The following is a 14,143-nucleotide window of genomic DNA, read 5'->3' as shown; positions in this document are numbered from 1 at the left end:
CGATTAAAGGCGTGCATAGCCAAGCCCTGAATCGATGCTGGTAATAGGATTCGAACCATTGCACCTCGTGTGAACCGATTCAGTGGCGAGTACACGGCCTTCTTCGCGACCCTGAAGTATTTTCATGTCGACTGAGCCATGCGGCACAGTCAGTTGGTAGTGGATGGTTCTCGAAACGGACAAAAAATGTTTACCTTCCTCGGTGATTCCTTTGGCTTATGTCATTGTTTTATTTTTTTGTCTCTGTGAGGGATTTTTGAAAGTCAAGAGTTGCCCTTTCTGACCCGCATTCCTCTTAGAACGCCCACCGCCTTCCCATCCAGCTCCTGTCCACCCTCCTTCAGAAGTGACTTCGATCCAATTCTCCTTTCAGCCATGAGAGGTCACTACTTCGACCTCTCGCTTCTGTCTTAACCCTGCCTCTATCACTGTATTACCAGGTTTTATTGTTATACATGTATTCTATACTCTATACGATATTTAAGCATCCCATAATTTTTGGTGAATTAAATAATTATAGTAGATTAAATTTACAATGTCCGGTATATAGGCCATGAAGAAGGACCATTGCCCAAAATCACCTAATATTACGCCGTTGTCTGTTCAAAATGTTTAGCGTACTTCCCGACATGCAACACACTTGAAATTTGCCATGTGGGTACTTTCCAGACTGTACATCATGCAAAAATTATAAAAATAGACTTTTGTATTTTTTTGGGGGGTGGGGGCGCAATAATGCATTTATTTAGCACAGCAAGTGAGCTGTGACGTCACATCTGTCACGTGACCCGCGCATGTGGAAGCGTAACGCATTGTAGTGTAGCGGGTAGCGCGCTGCGCTACGAACCCGGCGACCCGAGTTCGATACCCGCTCACGGCCACCACCGGTGACGATTATTTTAACCGGTCCTGGGCCTCCCCTAGGTCGACTCAGCCTCAAACAAGTAACTGGTGTGTTGTGTGAACATCGCCACTGGGGAAACAAAGGAGGTCGGGCGTGGTGAATCTAAGTCCCGGGCGAAGCCGGGTAGTAAAGCTAGTACGTTATAAACGAATTTGAGTTTTTTTTTCCAAGGACAGAGATGAGAATCCTTACGTGGATGTTGATAATATCTGTATAGAAAAATTAGGAATAAAGAAGTTGGAGTAATGAAATAATCGCATGTGCAAGATTGCAGGATCGTGAGAGATGGTGTAAATATTGCACTCCTCATGGCAGGACTATTCTCCATAGCATCATCAATGTTGACTTCCCACAACATTATTTATGAGCTGAATCGACCTCCAAGCAGGGTGTGAACTCGCAACCTCCTAAGGGAGTTTTGCGCTCAAATGACCTCCATTTGAGAATGATAAAAGTTGGGCGGCAAGTAGCCAAGAGGACATATGGAGCCAGTTGAGTCCTCTTGAGTCACCATGGAATGAGGTCAAAAGGATTCGGCTCATCTCGACACCTATTCGTGGTGGTGGGGGTGCACGGCCTTTGGCTTTCCCCCTTTGTCTTTCCTTTCCCACATCGCTGGGATCAATGATCCAGATTTGACAAGACAACCGCCTATCCCCACAACTGACAAACACATAATCCTGCGTGCGATGTCAAGCACAGGAAATTGCCCTTCTCCAATCTAAGGGAAATTTCCCAAATCGTTTTCATGCATTTCTTTATCAGGCCTGCTCTGAAAACAAAATTGAGTACCCCTTGAAATTAATCTCGGATTAATATTTACCGACAAAGCGGTACTCATTTAATCACCCAGAAGGGATGATGGGCTGAGTCAATCCCTCCAACCAGGATTTGAACTCGCAACCTTCCGATTCAGAGCCTTTCGCTTTACGGCTCAGCAGAGGTCGCAAACGGGTTTTGATTCCTTACCCGTACCCATACCCGGCCGCACCAGGGTCGCAAATGGGTACCCGTACCTTTACCCGGCCGGGTACGGGTACCCGTTCCCTACCCGTACCCTACCCGAAATGAGTGACAAACGGTTACTCACCAGTGACTCACGGCCCACCCGTACCCGTACTCGGCCGCACCAGGGTCGCAAACGACTACCCGTACCCGTACCCGGCCGGGTACGGGTAGCCGGGTATCGGGTACAGGTAGCCGGTTGTGACCTCTGCGGCTCAGTCACCCGTCCGTGTGTTCAGGATGGTCACATTGGCAGCTTGCCAAATATTCCTTTGCTATCAAGTATAGTCTTCACGCTATGGGGAAGTGCTTTTAAGTATTTGCCTAAATTATTCAGAGAATCGGGCAAGTTGTGCACTCAAGAGTCAGCAGATAAGATGCCACTTTAAAGTGATAAGGATACAATTTATAGTGCAGAGATGACTATCAGAGGCATGACATCGTGGAAGTCAATACCATTAGAAATGAAGTAAATTGGCAGCCTTGGCCTCGTTCAATGAAGCCTGCATTTAGAAATGCATCTATTTAATGAAAACATCTAATTTTTGCTCACTGCAACATCGCTTTTAGGATGGCTGCTAAGTGTGCTTATGCAAGACATAATAACTTAAAGTGGTTTGTTTTAAACAACACATACACGTGTAAGACGCCCACGGCACTCTATGCAAAAGCCATCAGCATGTCCTGAAGGAGTGCATTGTGGTCCTCTGGCTTTGGATCACCATCAAAACACATTTCAACAAATGCGACCGCCCGACAGGCAGCAGCAGGGATAGAGCAACACAACTGAGGGCCGGTTTTATCCTTATTAGGACTCATCAGCACAGTATAGTCACTAATGTTCACTGCTGAAAAGTCTGTCTCGCAAATCACGTAGAGGCTTTGCTTCCACACTATGGGGCCCATTAGCTTGGCTCATGCCACCAAACACATTCCTCCTGCGGAGGGAGCTGGTAGGAACGTTGGGTTGCTCGGTCAATGGCCAGGGTCAACGGCGGCGTGGTGTATTTCGCAAATATGCCCGACTGTGAGGGCGGGCACAAGCCGGCGTGAGTAGGTTAAACGTTGAGTTTTATAAGGGCACCACGGGGTGACCAGCCCCTCCCCACCCAGCCCCACCCTCCCCACCCTCCCCACCCAGCCCCTAACCAACCTCCCCTCCCCACCCAGCGCCCCCTCCCCACCCAACCCCTCCCCTCCCCACCCAGCCCTACCCTCCCCACCCAGCCCCTCCCTGCACGACGGACACAATAATCCCCTGTGGGCTGGTGTAACCAGGAGGTTCCTCCCAGTAAAACCAAATGTATAAATGGGCCCTTTGTTCGAGCCACTGCTACATGATAGTCTCCCACGCCGTGTCGTTTGTGGGAGTTTGTCCAACATATGCTGACCATTGCGGGTTGGTGAAACAGGCGGGTTGGGTGATCCAGGGCTCGTTTATATATCACCCGTCACTGATGTTATCCGTGACCGTAAATTGAACTCCGGTCATTGGGTTCATAGCACAGTTCACTAAACCATTACGCCGTTGCTGCCCCGCTGATAGCGTGGATGAAAAAACTAAAATATCATGACCCTCGCATTAATACATACACTTTGTTCTAAGGAATGGCCGAGCATCAATAACTGTTCGTAACAGTTTGAGTAGTGTCGTTTTTACATTGTTCAAAACGTGCCAACCTATCCATTTAAAAATCACAAATACCTATGAACTTCGTGAGATTTTATGTTCCTATGTAGTAATTCCCTGCCACGCAATGGCGTTTGTGTTGATTGAATTTAAACGAGTTGCGCAAATAACAATGCTCGCAGCTGTCGCTGGTCTATGGGCATACAGTATTCTGCATAATTAGACATTTTGGTAGTGAAATGAGCTTTCTTGATACAAATGTGCACGGTGCGCGATATAATCTTGTCCTGGCCGGAACGAAGCCAACTGAAATTGCCCTCATCTTTAGACCTTGGAACCGAAGCAGAATTGAGCCCTTGATGGTGCTACTAACATGGGCATCCGCCAAACACAAAAACACCTGTTCTGGGCTGCTGCGGGGTGCATGCCATGGGCAGCGCAGGAAAAGCCATTGTTGTAGCGTACTATGCTCTCAAGTCAGGACTCTGCAATTCCGAATCAGCGTGGCGATTAGTATGGCGAGGTCACCAAAGCCTTGGCATTCATGGCTTAGGGAGGCTCTCATCCAGCAGTGGATTGAGAGGGGAAAAAAAGCCTGGACAAAGTGTTGATGCCCCACGGCTCCACAAGCCAGACGAATGCATCTGGCTTACTTGCACAACGTGAATATATTCTGGGCAATTTTACCACTGGCACTACTGCATTAGTAAAGCCATTGTACTTGGAATTACATAGAGACTGCAGGAGATCATAAGTGCATAACATCGTTCAAAATAAATGTACACACAAATGGTGAGTTGAGCCAGGACACATCGCGAAGAGATGATGGATCAGTCAAAAACAATGGAGTGGCAGCCAGGGAACGGAGCACAACTGAGTGTACGTCCACCGATGTGATGGAGCGATGAATTCAGCTCGTGTGCAGGTGCTAGGTGGATTAGTACATCACACGATCGTGACAGATGGTGGCACCTTGGAGAAGCCTTCATCCAGCAGTGGAATGACCATGGTTGAGGAGGACGAATGCAGTCAGAAATAATACATTTATTTTTTCTGCAGACAGAATTCGAGATGTGCAAGGATTTTTTTTTACCACAGCCTAAATTGGCTACCCATGTCAGACATCGCCAAAGGAGGCACACTGTGTAAGTGGATATTCAAATGTACGGCGCCGTATTGACTACATAATGACTGGCCTCACCTCCAATGCTGTGGGGACAGTGCAAACTACGCAGCATGCCATGGAACTTCCGAGACTACTTTGATTCATGTGGGTTTATTTTTTTTTAAGCAGACGGGGCAAAATGCATGAGCATCCAGGGCAAACGCACGTTTAGTTTAAATAGCTCCAACCCTTCACTCTGGCTGACTATATATATCACTGGCTGACTATCAGAGTGAAGGGGTTAACTTAGACTTCTGGTGGGGATAAAATTACATTTCAGCCGTGTGGCAAATCAGCTGTAGTTGTTCTTTGAACAGGACGGTCCCCTGTATCAGGAATGTGGAATTTCCACCACTGGCTCAGGATCCCAATTACAATGAGCACTGCCCCCCCCCTCTCCATATTCAATGGAGCATGGGGACACTTTTATTCCGGTTTAAAAACTAGAATACTTGGGACAAATCAAATCGCATGCGTATGTTAAATGTAACAATTTAAATGCACCAACATGGCGCAAGTAAATTCAGAAGCAGTAGGAAATTCGAGACAAAAATTATGCTCGTCACCGCGCGAGACTCTTGTTGCCTCAACGCATTAGACTTCAACATAAAAAATCAACCCGTAAAAACAAAGTTTTTCACTATAAATCCTTTATATGCGTGGCATCGGTTTTATTTTATTATTCATTTCTGTTTTTCTTGAGTAAGAGTTTCATTTTTATCACATTGGTATTTTAAATTAAATATGACATTTTTTTTCTTCTAAAAAGTGGAAATTTTTTGAATTTTTTTTTCACGAAAATAATTTGTCACGCACAACGAGTATGTGTGCAAAATGTCAGCTCGATTGGATCACGGGAAGTGGGTTAAAAAACGACCGAAAGATTTGCACGGTCGTAAGCTCGCAAGCAAGTGAACTTAATATAAAGGATTTAAAAATTAACCCGTAAAAACAAAGTTTTTCATTATAAATCCTTTATATGCGTGGCATCGGTTTTATTTTATTATTTATTTCTGTTTTTCTTGAGTAAGAGTTTCATTTTTATCACATTGGTATTTTAAATTATATATGTGAAGTATGGGAATTGACGGCAGGAACTTCTTGACGGGAACACACTTTTATTAAATCTTTACGTATCAAAATACAACGTGTAGTCTCCTTTTTTCCGACTTCACACTCCACTACTCTCGTGTAAACTCTAGGCCTCTGGCTACACACGATACCCTTCACTCGTGTAGACCCTACGCCTCTGGCTACACAATACACTCGACTCGTGTAGACCCTATGTCCCTGGCTACACAATACACTAGACTCGTGTAGACCCTATGTCCCTGGCTACACAATACACTGCATTCGGCTCGTGTAGACCTTACGCCTATGGCTACACACACTACACTCGCCTCTGGGTTACACAGAGTCCCGGTCCCGTTAGGACAGCGGGACTAGGTACCGCAGGGCCCTAGGTCTTCATCCCCGTCTTCATTCTTCGCTGGTTACACACTGCCCTCACGCCTGTGTGCATCCCCTTTTATAGCCCCTGCTCACGAGAGGCGGAGCTGATGCGTACTTCAACGTGAGCATCGCTCCTTAATGAACCAATCACGACGCACTCTCTCTACGATCCGTTTTCCCCAGCGCGTGTTAACACTCCTCCACCAATCACACCGCGCTGCCACCCGATCACTCCCTCTCAGCACGTCACCCGTCCACAGCCAATCAGTACCCCGTAACCCACGACCCCGCGCTGACCCCTGATCCTCCACCGTCAGCGCACGTCACCACCTACACAGCCAATCATTACGCGCTGGCATACGATCTCTAATCCCAGCGCGTATCACCTCTACATCACCCCCTCCCACATAGCTTGCAGCCGGCCCGGCTGTTAACCAACAACACAACCTAACGTCAATGCAGTAACAAAGAAACTCCACCTCTCAGTGTGCCCCGTAACGCAACAACAACAACACAACACAACACTTAAATATGAAGCAATATACAGCCCGACGAACAACACAATAAAAGCGAACACCGGAAAACGAACACACTAAAAGCGAACACCGGAAACCGAACGCGCCAAGTGTCTCTGTGACTAAACGCAGTGCCGAGGCGCTCCGGCTGCCTCGACTCCTCACGTGGCAGGTCACACAAAGTAGCGCGACCTAGCGCGAGTCCGTCTGGCCGGTCCGTCGTATGGGACGGGACGTTGGCGACCGTCCGGTGGCTCCGGCTGCTCAAGATCCGGCCGCCGGTGGTCGGCAGCTGTCAGTTCCGAGACACCTGGGAGCGGATCAGGCGGAGACATGTGAGGAGCAGGCAAAGACAATTCCCCCTCAGGGTCGCTGGTCACGTCACATGCTCGGCCCTCATGACACAAGGGGAGGCCATACGGAGGCGAGAACGGTTTCAGTCGGGAGGGGTGGACGTACCAACGGCGTTTTCCCCATTTTATCTGAACGCACTGGGGGCGTGCAACCCGCACGACCTCCACGGGTCCCCGCCACGGCTTCAACAATTTAGGCGACGTAGCCAAAGGTGCCTGCGGGCAATGCAGCCGGGCCTTGTCACCTGGCTTCCAATTGTGCACGGACACCTTCCGTGCCCGCAACCGCTCGTTTGCAATTTGGCGAGCCCGTGAATTAAGCCGTGCGGCCTCCCTTGCCTCTGTCAGCTTATGAATATTAAATTTAATATGCTCTGCCAATTTCGAATTTGCTCGTGGTGCGGACAGACCCAGCTGCGTTTCCATGGGCGGGTCGGCTTCCCGACCGTACATCAGATAAAACGGGGAAAATCCCGTAGCTGCATGGGGGGCCATTCTATACGCGGCGAGGACCCCAGGGACCTGCAGGTCCCAATCAACATGCGCCTCACACACCTGCTGGCACAACATAGAAGTCAATGTCCTGTTAAGCCTCTCCACCATCCCGTCCGTCTGCGGGTGGTACGGGGAGGTACGCACCTTCTTGGTACCCAACAGGTCGCACACCTCTTGCAGTAATTTACTCGAAAAATTCTTCCCTTGGTCAGTCAGCAAGCGTTCGGGAGCCCCCTTGTCCAGGACGTAGCCCTGGACAAAGGCGTCCGTCACAGCCGCCGCCGACTGGTTGGCGAGTGGCCACGCCATAGGCCACCGGGTAAAATATTCGACCCCCACCAACAGGTACTTATTACCCCTAGGCGTGACCGGAAAAGGCCCCAGAATGTCGAGTGCAACGAGCTCGTTAGTGCGCGAGACCTGGATGGATTGCAGCGGTGGATTAGCTGGCACAGGCGGTGGTTTCCGTCTGGCGCACTCAACACAACCCTTCAGAATGTTCACCACGTCACCCCCCATTCCCGGCCAATAATAGTCACGCTGAAGCAGGGCAAGCGTTTTGTTAACTCCCAAATGCAAGAGGCGTTCGTGTGCGGCCAAGACAACCTTCCCCCTCACAGCAGCAGGCACCACAATCGCATGCCGCCGGGACAAACTGTCCCATCTCATCAATAGGCCTTGCTTAAGCTCGTAGGAGCCAGTTCGGTCGTGGTTACCTTCGGAACCCCCCGTCTTGCGGCGCAATGCCAGCAGGGAGCTGTCCGCCATTTGGAGACGGCCCCACTCAATCAATGACATTGAGAGCAGCGAGTCCTGACCCCCAGGGGTAGCGGGACCATCCCCAATTGGTGTGCTCGCGGCCGCAACCAACGCCTCCCTACCTTCCGTAACCGGCGGTTTACAGCGTGCCGATCCCGATAAGCACGCACATTTGTGACAAGGCAACAACCGCGACAGGGCATCGGCATTTGTGTGTCGCAAGCCTTTACGGTACGTAGTCGTGAACTGATAGTCCTGGAGGACTTCCAACCACCGCGACAATTGGCCCGAGGGCTGGGCGACCCGCAATGAATACTGGAGCGCCGCGTGGTCCGTCCGGACCGTGAAATGACGACCATAGAGATATGGCCTGAATTGTTGTACAAAAAAAACAATGGCAAGCAGTTCGCGACGGGTGACGCAGTAGCGCTGCTCTGCCGGCGACAACACCCTGCTACCATAGGCGACCACTCGTTCGACCCCTCCAACGACTTGGGACAGCACTCCCCCAATGCCCGTGTTGCTAGCGTCCGTGTCTAGCAAGAAGGGACTCGCGAAGTCCGGATAGCGCAAGGGTGGGGCCCTAACCAAGGCGTCCCGGAGGGAGCAGAATGCAGCCTCCTCCTCCGGTCCCCATCGGAACTTCACTCCTTTCGCCGTTAGAGCGTGCAAGGGTTTTGCAATGGTGGCAAAGTGCTCAACGAATCGGCGATAATATGAAGCAAAACCGATGAAACTGCGTACGTCTGACACTGACGTGGGCGTTGGCCACGAACTGACACAGTCCGTCTTCGCAGGATCGGTAGAAATCCCCGAAGAGTCGACAATGTGACCCAAGTACCTCACGGATTTACGAAAAAGGTGGCATTTGGCCGGTTTAAACTTTAATTTAGCCGATCGCATTCGCAAGAACACCCCCCTCAATCGCTGGAGGTGTTCTTCAAACGTTTTACCGAAAACAATGACATCGTCAAGGTAAATGAGGCACGTATCCCACTGCAAGCCCGACAAAACCAATTCCATAAGACGCTGAAACGTCGCCGGAGAGGAGTGAAGTCCCATGGGTAACCGGTTAAACTGAAACAGGCCCCCTGGAGTCCGAAATGCGGTCTTAGGCTTAGACTCTTCGTCGAGTGGCAACTGCCAGAATCCGGATAATAAATCAAGAGTCGAAAAGTATCGCGCACCAGACAATGCATCGAGAGACTCGTCCATCCTGGGGAGCGGATACGCGTCGGCCACAGAGATCTTATTCAGGCGACGGAAATCGACGCAAAATCGCAGGGACCCGTCCTGCTTTTTAACGAGCACAATAGGCGCTCCCCAAGGACTGGAGGAAGGCGAAATAATGTCGGCTTCTAGCATATCGTTAACTGCCGACTGAACATGTTCCTTCTCAGCAGGACTCAGTCGGAAGGAATTTTGCCTGACCGGTGCCGCATCGCCCGTTTCAATGTGGTGGCGTAGCAGGTCCGTGCACCCAATGTCATACTTATGTTTACTGAAGACATCCGAAAATTCAATGAGCAACCCGCGCAGCGCACCCAACTGTACCGCTGATAAATCGTCAGAGTCCGCGCACAGCGAATCAACCCAATCGAGGTCCTCCTTCAATGTAACGTTTTTCGTGGGACTCGGATCCGCCTGCGCAACCAGCCTCTCCTCCGCAGGGACCCGCGCCGCGTGAGCTAGCACGGTGCCCTGCTGAATGACGGCCGGCCGCGCCCCAGCGTTTAAAACCATCACAAACGGATCCCTGTCAGCCCCCACCAAAGTGTGAGCCACCGACAAATCGAGACCTTCAACAGCCCTATTAGAAGGACCCAAAAGCATGCCCTGTTCCGAGGCCTCCTTCACCCATGGCTTCCGCAACCGGAGGGGAATTAACATTTGTGAACCCGGGGGCACGTGCACGGTCTGTGTCGCTAACGCCTGTATGGTAGCGCACGCCGTCCGAATTTCATTAGGGCTCGTCAAAAATGAAATACGGCGACCCGATGGTAGTTCAATGCAACGCTGATCAATGAGAATTTTGATGGGCATTTTTGCCAAAAAATCAGTGCCCAATAGACAAGGGACCGCCAGGGAGGACGAAACAAAAACGGGTCCCGACAATTTGATATCACCAATGCAAATGGATGCCCTAATCTGACCGATAATGCCCAAGGATCCCCCATTAGCGGCGTAAAATGGCACATCCACCGGAAGAAGCGGACGACATTGTACAGGGAGAATATTATAAATGAGATCCGATATAATAGTCGCCGATGCCCCCGTGTCCACTAACACCCTGACCTCGACCCCATCAATAGATCCGGTAACTACGGATGAACCCGCTGAGGCAGCCACTATTCTGTGCCCCAACTCCGACCATTTAATGTCTCCCCGGTCCCGGCCGAATCGCCCTCTCTGAACCGAATCCCCGAACTCTACTCGGCTCTCCCCCGCCGCAACGCGACGACCCATATGTGCCGAGTATGCGGGCCGAGCATGTGAGGTGCCGCGACTTGCCGGGGTTTGCAGGGACGACTTGGGGCCTTGGTCGTCGTCCAGCCGAGGTCCCATGGCGCGCTGACGTGGGGCGCGGCAACCGGAGGCCACGTGGCCCCGGAGGCCGCAGTTATAGCAGGTGATGACAGTCGTCGGAGATCTCGGTTGCTCCAGCTTGCGGGCCGCTCGCAGAGGCGAACGACCCCCCGATCTCCAGTCCCCCGGTCGTCCCGCGATGAACGCCTCCTCTCGTGGGCTGACGACTTGGGGCACGGTGACAACTGGGCCCGGAGTTGAGGCCACGGCAGCGTTGCAGACGACTCCCTGTTTACGTTGAAGGACCTCGTGCGCTTGTATGCTTGTGGCGACCCGTAAGGATGAAATATCGGTCTCATCGGCCGTGTTGATGGGGACCCCCAGGTCCTGCGCCAACTTGAGCAGCTGCTCCAAAACCATGGCATCTTGGCCCTCCTCGTCCATACGAGGGAACGCGGCGTCGGCGAGAGCAAGCAACGCCGTGCGGTAGGCGAGCACGGTCTCCGTGTCCGCCTTCCGTCTTGCATAAAAATGATGGCGGCACGCGGAGGGAGGACCATAGACCTTGGCCATGAGAGCCAGCGCATCTTTGAGCGTGGAGCGGTCCGACCTGCGTGCGGACGTGAAGGCCGCGAGCGCGTTGTCATCCAGCATGGCAGGCAGTGCCCGCAGTGCCGTAGCGTCGGACCAGGCGGACATCTCCTGATGCGCCAAAAATCTGCGCTGAAATTGGCTCCAATCCCCGCCTTCCGCCTTGAAGGCTGACAACGTGGGAAGGCGCTGCTGAAAAATGAAGTCGTCCTCCTCCTCGTGCTTCCTCTCTGCCGCCCCGCCGGTGTGTAAGATGGCGGCCCCATCGGCGGGTGTGTGATGGCGGTCCGCCGCGCGCGTTGGTGACGTCAGCGGGCGCGCATGGAGAACCGCTGCCACGTGGTGATGGCCGTTCCCGCCAAAAGTCGGTGCAGATGAAATGGCGGCCATCGCCAAATCGTTTTGGCGGGAATCTGCAGGGCGACCCTGCAGAACGTCGGCCGTCGTTCCCGCTCCTCCCGACGAGCTGATCTCCGCCAAGATGGACGCGGCGGCGAGCAGCAGCTCCGCCAGACGGGAGTGCGCTTCGCGAAGCACGGCGTCAGTCCCCCGTGGCTCGTCCGGCGCCGTCGGCGGATCCTGCCCCGTGGGCAACTCCTCTTCCTCACCCCCCGATGCCAGTTGACCCGCGTCGTCGAGGTTGTCCCCGTGGTCAATCCCGTGGGTCCGACGGTTCCTCCTTGTATCCATGCTTGGAAGACCGTTTCACTTCTGACGCCAGTTGAAGTATGGGAATTGACGGCAGGAACTTCTTGACGGGAACACACTTTTATTAAATCTTTACGTATCAAAATACAACGTGTAGTCTCCTTTTTTCCGACTTCACACTCCACTACTCTCGTGTAAACTCTAGGCCTCTGGCTACACACGATACCCTTCACTCGTGTAGACCCTACGCCTCTGGCTACACAATACACTCGACTCGTGTAGACCCTATGTCCCTGGCTACACAATACACTCGACTCGTGTAGACCCTATGTCCCTGGCTACACAATACACTGCATTCGGCTCGTGTAGACCTTACGCCTATGGCTACACACACTACACTCGCCTCTGGGTTACACAGAGTCCCGGTCCCGTTAGGACAGCGGGACTAGGTACCGCAGGGCCCTAGGTCTTCATCCCCGTCTTCATTCTTCGCTGGTTACACACTGCCCTCACGCCTGTGTGCATCCCCTTTTATAGCCCCTGCTCACGAGAGGCGGAGCTGATGCGTACTTCAACGTGAGCATCGCTCCTTAATGAACCAATCACGACGCACTCTCTCTACGATCCGTTTTCCCCAGCGCGTGTTAACACTCCTCCACCAATCACACCGCGCTGCCACCCGATCACTCCCTCTCAGCACGTCACCCGTCCACAGCCAATCAGTACCCCGTAACCCACGACCCCGCGCTGACCCCTGATCCTCCACCGTCAGCGCACGTCACCACCTACACAGCCAATCATTACGCGCTGGCATACGATCTCTAATCCCAGCGCGTATCACCTCTACATATGAAAAAAAAATTTTCCTAAAAAGTTGAAAATTTGGGAAACATTTTTTCACGAAAATAAATTGTCACGCACAACGAGTCTGTGTGCAAAATGTCAGCTCGATTGGATCACGGGAAGTGGGTTAAAAAACGACCGAAAGATTTGCACGGTCGTAAGCGCGCAAGCAAGTGAACTTAATATAAAGGATTAAAAAATTAACCCGTAAAAACAAAGTTTTTCACTATAAATCCTTTATATGCGTCGTGGCATCGGTTTTATTTTATTATTCATTTCAGTTTTTCTTGAGTAAGAGTTTCATTTTTATCACATTGGTATTTTAAATTAAATATGAAAAAAAAATTTCCTAAAAAGTGGAAATTTTTGGAATTTTTAGTTTCACGAAAATAAATTGTCACACACAACGAGTCTGTGTGCAAAATGTCAGCTCGATTGGATCACGGGAAGTGGGTTAAAAAAACGACCGAAAGATTTGCACGGTCGTAAGCGTGCAAAAGCAAGCAAGCGAACTTAATATAAAGGATTTAAAAATGACTGCAACAAACTGATCGCCTGAAACTTTACAGACAATCCCACCGGCTTTACTTGTATTTTTTATTTATTTTAACAGCAAATAGAGAATACAGTATACAGATGTTCAGATCATATACCATTAACAATCCCAGTCTACATTTAACCGCACAAAACTGCAATAGTTCCTTATTCTTAAACAAAACTAGCAACCCCCCACGAGTTCCTGCAGTCATGAGCATTCGCCGGCAAAAAATATATTTGAGAGGAACAACAGCTAACCCACAAGTTTGTACCCAAAGGCCATAAAACGGAGTCCTTTTTTGCGCCGTTTCAGAGACATTTTTGAACAAACACAGCCTCGTCATGCACAGCCCCGTGTTGCCTGTAAACACGAACATATAAAATAAGTTTAAACAGGCCAACATTTTTTTGTTTAATCAAACATAAATTACAGTTACAAGACACGTACAGCACAGTTACACTTGACTAATTTTTTTTTTTACAAAATAAAATGACTCAGAGGGCACAAAATATACACGCCTTAAGTTTTGGCAAAGGAAAGCCTTTTTGAAAGTTTCTGTTTAGTGGCGCGAGACAACCTTCAACAGAGCGTCTGCAAAAGTTAAAAAGGGTCCTGTTAATTTTCAACAAGCAGCACATTTCTCTTAAACTACTTTTGAAACAATGTTTTCATTTTGATTGCGAAACCTCCCCACTTAAATGTGTTTTTTATTATTATTA

The sequence above is a fragment of the Lethenteron reissneri genome, chromosome 27 (genome assembly GCF_015708825.2).
Source record: "Lethenteron reissneri isolate LAM-NWPU_2019-01 chromosome 27, ASM1570882v1, whole genome shotgun sequence".
NCBI lineage: Eukaryota > Metazoa > Chordata > Hyperoartia > Petromyzontiformes > Petromyzontidae > Lethenteron > Lethenteron reissneri.
Note: the sequence above shows the minus strand (reverse complement) of the source record.